Genomic DNA, 6,000 nt, shown 5'->3' on the forward strand with positions numbered 1-6,000 from the left:
GAGCATGGAGAGAGAGAGAGAGAGAGAGAGAGAGAGAGAGAGAGAGAGAGAGAGAGAGAGAGAGAGAGAGAGAGAGAGAGAGAAATGGCACATTAGGCCTGAGGGTGCATCATTATTAGAGTGCCTGGCTTCCCTCCCTCTTTCTCTCTCTCTCTCTCTCTCTCTCTCTCTCTCCAATCACAGGGGCGGTTCGAAGGACAAACAGCAGAGTCGAGCCCGTCGTGCAGCAGCTTCCGTCCGGGGCGGCGCAGTTCCTGCTCTCTAATTACGCCATGATACAATGCAATATTCCTCTGCAAATATTCCCACATAAATTCATTTTGCAGCCCATTAAAGATACAGCGGGTGAGATCATTTATATCACCGTGTCCCAGTACAATACAGCGCGATTTCGCTGGCGTTTACGCCGCCGCCAAATGTGCCAGGTCCCCCCGGTTGAACGGCAACCTGGTAGGCATTAACTCAACATAATGTCTCACAAATTAAAGTATTGCTGGGGCTACCACCGTGGCGTCAGATAAATGTGCTCTATTAGGAGGCCTCAAGCTGTGCGCAAAACAATTGATTGCTTGTTTGTGTTTTCATATGGCGTCCGCGAACACGCAGAGTGATGGATGAGGGCCCGCCATCTCCAGTTGCTGTTAGTCGATTGCTGTTGGTGTTTTTCTTCCCTTCCTCTAATAGGAGAGTTGGTCAGTCCACACACACACACACACACACACACACTCACACACACTCACACACACACACACGCTTAATATTTTCTTTATTGAGGCTGTAGGAAGGCTGAGCGGGAGAGACGTGCAGAGGGGGCTGATGGGAGTTGAACCAGGGCCAATAAGGGCAGATGTGATTGCAGAGACAGCAAGGTGTTGACTGCAGTAATGTTCACACTGCAGGACTTCATGTTCAGTTTCTACTCGCTGCTTGTGTCAGATTATATTTTGTTGTTTGTTCATACCTTTTTACTGATTCCTGGCAAGGTCAAAAAGTAACAACAAAGTTAAGGTGTCACTTCTGTTTTTCTATCAAACACATTTCATTCACTTTATACTGATAGTACGAGCCAGTGGGACCAAACCGATCTCCCTGAATCACTGAAGATAAAGCTATTTAGTTTTCTTTGTATTGTCTCACTGTCCAACATGCTAACACAGGCTCCGTGAAGCTACTGTGAGAGCAGAAGTAGAGACTCTGGTGTCTCTGGTGAGGAACTACATTTATATTTTGTTACATTCTAACTTATATATATATATATTCATGACTCTGAAGCTTTCTGCCGTTCACCAATACTGAACATCAGTGTCGCAACATTTTCAGACTCGTTTGAAGGAACATGACCTGTTCAACTGCAGTTTACCCAAACGGCAAGAACAGCAGTCAGATTACAGTAAAACAAAACTCTTGAACAAAGGACCTGGAGCAGTACGTGTAGCGAACTACTGATGGGGTAGTGAGAACAGGTGAGCAGGAGGTCTGGTGAGTGGGGTGCTAACAAGGGACAGGTGAAATAATCAGGGGGGGGGGGGGCAGAGAATCAAAACTGGCAGGAAAACACACACAAAGGCAGGAAGTGAAGTGATCTGAAATGAGAGAGAGAGAGGTGCGTAGGTGAGTATGTGAGTATAAAACAGAAAACACAAAACATTAAAAAGATATGAATAAACACACACACACACACACACACACACACACACACATATTGTTGGTTGTTGGCACCCTTCCAGTCCCACCCAAATGTCCCACATTAATACAAAAAAACTAACAGGTCATGGCAGCAGTAGACCTGCAACTTCCATGTTCTCCAAGCTAAAACTAGAGTTTCTGTGAAAGGAGCCTTGTGGCTTTGAAGAGAACGATATAACAGCTTCACTTCCCCGTCGGAGGTGAAAATATTCTAAATATCTAAATATAGTGTACACTTAAAAGGATATGACTATTTGTGTTGTCTAGAATACATTCTTCTGCTGCTCCCATCCACAGCCGCTTTATCTTGCTGTCAGATAGCCTTTTTGACTTGGAGCTGAAGCTTCATCACTTCATTGACAAAAAAAGTAATTTGACCTTGTAGTGTGCAGGACTAAGGGGCCACACAACCCCACATCAAAACATCCAAACTAGCCTGTTCAGTTATTTCCAAACTTCACACAGCTTACGTTGACTTAGACAGTGCCAGCGTTTACATCATTCATATATTTATTGGTTGAATTACTTTGGTGACCTACGTCACTGCTTTTTGATAACAACTGAGTGGACGTTTCCATTTAAAAAACATTGGCATTTAATGTAATCCAGGGTTTTGCAGAATCATCATGTGTCGACGTTCTTGTCTTCCAAAACAGCCCATATGAGTGTTTTCTGATTGGAAGTCCTCATACCTATATGATCTGACCGATGTATGAAAACAATACATGAAGCGGCTGTTGTTTAGCTACATTAAGGCAAGTAGAATCACTTGGTCAAGGTTAGGAAAAGATTGTGGTCATGGTGAAATTAAAATCCTTTGTACGATGTTTTAAGCTTTTGAAAATCAACCAAATTCTGCGACTTTGGTGGTGAAGACAATCTTACAAAAGATTGAATCTAATATGTGACCTTTCAGGTCCAGGACAGTCTCTGCTCTTGTGGACTGAAATCATGAGAATGATCTGCGTCGTTACTTTCAATCTGTGAACTATAATGAATACCTACTTCAAACTGTAATCATCCACTTAAACCATTTGGATTCACCAACTCAAACATGTAATCTCATTATGCTCATTTTCCACTGGACTGCAACTAGCTTAGTTTGAAGATAATTTCGTAAATGCAGTAAATTATCTGACCATTGTTATTGTTATCAACTACAGCAATGATTTCAATCTCAGAGGATTGTTCAAAAAATGTAAAGTTTAAAAACAAAAAACAATAACCCAAAGCCCATTTGTTTAGGTTGCATTCACGATCTTTGGTGGTTAATGCCGTTGCGTTTCTGGACGAGCTATTGCACTCAGCCAGACTTCCTGTTGCCAAACTGCATGCGCAAACTTATACAAGTCATCTATCATTACAAACTGTAAAAGGGTCTATAAACAAAGACGTAAACAAACCAAAGACGTCTTGTTTTAGTACTCGTTTTCCTGAACATATTTCCAGTACAACACACCAGAAGATAGATGTATTCCCCCCCCCACGATTGCAGATTTGCATCATGCTGCTCAGTAAATTAAATCCGTTCTCACATCCACTCCGGATTAATAGAAAACGCTAAATCTAAACACCGTCTTCCATGAGCGTCTCCTGATTGAACACGGTCATTACTGGAATCAGAAGGCTGCTGCAGTGAGTCCAGGTGAGAGCGAGCCGGGTCTCCGTGAGGATATCACGGCATTAATTGATGTTTAGCTCGATCCGTCTCATAGGTGCTGATTGCAGGTGCAGCGGCAGAATTGATGAGAATGCCCTCCCACAGCTCTTTGCCATTACTCACTTCCACCACCACTATCGCCCTCCTCCGGCCCTCCGGCCGCCCATCACACACCTCTGCCCGGTGATAAACACAAATACATTGGCAAACTATGACCCCCAGTGTGTGGTCACCATTAGGCACACAACTATGTGTTTATGTGTTGTACTCCCTTAGCAGGGAACTTCATTAAAACAAATCGGCAGACTTCCTCTAGAAAGAGGAAGAGAAAGAATTCATATCATGAAGGTACATATCAGCTTAAATCCAATTTTGCAACATTTACAACATCCTGATCACAGAAAAGCATGTTGGGAAAACAGAAAGAAAGGGATGATGTGTAACCGGCTGCAGCATTTCATGCACTCTAGATGCTGAGTCTCCCGCTGTAAACTGGGTGTTTTATCTTGGGGATGTGAGCGGCCAAGAGGAGGCCTGGCTTGCAACGCCAGCCAAGGAAGCTAATTACATTTTCCATCTCGACAAGAATGGAGGATTCCTTCCTATGTTATTAATCATAATGAGTGGAATATAATAAGCTACCATACATCATGCTGTTGACAGTCGTAGTTTACCATTTGCAAGCCCAAGCATTCTTCTTCTTTTAATGGCTGTAAACTGAATTAATGCACACCGTGTTCGATGGCCTTAATCAACTGTGGATGGACTTTTAGCCTGACCCGCCGAGATTCTGGTCGGGTATCAAGACTGTGACCGTCCAGGAATTAACTATATGTTTGTATGTTGTGCATGCATCAGTGCGTCTATGTGACAAATACAACTGTTTTGTATACAGTGAATACATTTTGGGTGAAACAAGATGCTGCCAGAAACCTTTGCGTTATCAACAAAATAATCATATTAAACACGTTTTTCAAAATGCATGTCATACTGTGCATGGAAAAGGTTGTATTTGCTAAATGATCACTGCCAATGTTTTTAATTTCCCTACATGGCAACCAAAACATGATCGGGGTATTTATGATTAATAGAAGAGCATTGATTTTCTATTTTTCTTATTTACATTGTAACAAATAACATGAGGAAAGTTGAACATATATGTAGTTCATAAGTTCTGGTGTTATTTGCTTATGATGCCAGGCCACTGCCCGTCAAATCTGATTAAACCGCACCCACACGTGTTGCACTAATAAATTACTTTATATATATATAATATTAGGTTGACATTTTGGGAAATATGCTAATGAGCTTTCGATCAGCTAAATCTCTCTGACAGAAAGCAATGAAGAATGTTTCTCAAAATGTCAAGCTATTCCTTTAAATGCTAATTATTTAGTCACAGTCTGATGTTATAGATAAACACTCACTTTACACTCGCACTCTCACTTTTTCTCTCTGCACTATATAACTGTACTTCCTGGATTGTCTCTAAATGTTGCCCATAAGCATAAGTCACTATTACAAATGTGTAGATGTCTGTGTGCATGCATGTGCAGGTGTCCACTTGTTTCTGCAAGTGTTTTTGTCCCAGATATGATGTTGAAGGTGACAGTGAACCGCAAACAGAAAGCCATGTTTCTTCTTTTGTAGTCAACCCTGACATTTCTGAATCAACTAGGGGAGGTCGATTCTATCACTGTGTTTAATAACGGCACGAAAAATGAAAAGATCCTGAAGGTAGCTATACCTCCTGAACGGCTATCTGGAGAGAGAAACAGCACTGCAATGTAATTTATCGTGACTGAGCTCACAGCCCCCGGGCTTCTCCTTCGAAAGGAAAAAAAAACCTTAAAAACTAACAAATAGGAAATAAAGGCATTTCTCCTCTTAATCCCCCTCACCTCAAGGGTGAAAGACACAGGTTAAAGACTTCACAGCCGCGCACAAGCGAGATACGGTCTGAGTCAGTTTGGTCAGTATTTCGATAACTTCATCAATCGTGGAAAATGCAATCAGATACAGTCCAACTCTTCGCTGCTGTTGCCCTCTGGGAGGCTGAGAGAGACATTCATTTTGGCGAGGAGGGCACACAATCTCCCTTTTGTAATTAAGAGTACCCAAATAAACTGTGTGTGTTACCCCTGAAGTGGAACAGTTAGAAACAAATAAAAGGCTAATGAAGAAATGATTGCTCTCTTACAGGAAGAGGGAAGAGAAGGAATCTTAAGGCAGAGAGCTGCTTGTGTGCAGCACTCCGAACTAGCTTTGCTCGCGGTTGAAATCAGTTGAAAATGAGGATGTACATGTGCATGTAACGTAGTTATATTTAAGAGCCGAGTTAACGTAACTCTGATGATCAGCATACATCTATACGTCTGTTGTAATGGAAAGGTAAGTAGCATGTATAGGTAGTCGGTCAGTGGATCCTATATCAACTGTTGCTCAAATGACGAATGATTGCAGATCCGACATCCCTACGGAGAACTCGACAGTTCAGGCAACAAGAGCTTTAGCATTATGTTAAAAGATTAACTGGGTTTAATCGCTCCAAAGCCGTTGATGGAAACGTGTGTAATCGGGCTGGTCTCATCCAGCATTTGTAGCTAATACCTAAAAACAATTCGCCGTAAAATGTAGGTATCCCACAAAATAAT

Source organism: Pholis gunnellus, assembly GCF_910591455.1.
Source record: "Pholis gunnellus genome assembly, chromosome: 10".
NCBI classification, from domain to species: domain Eukaryota; kingdom Metazoa; phylum Chordata; class Actinopteri; order Perciformes; family Pholidae; genus Pholis; species Pholis gunnellus.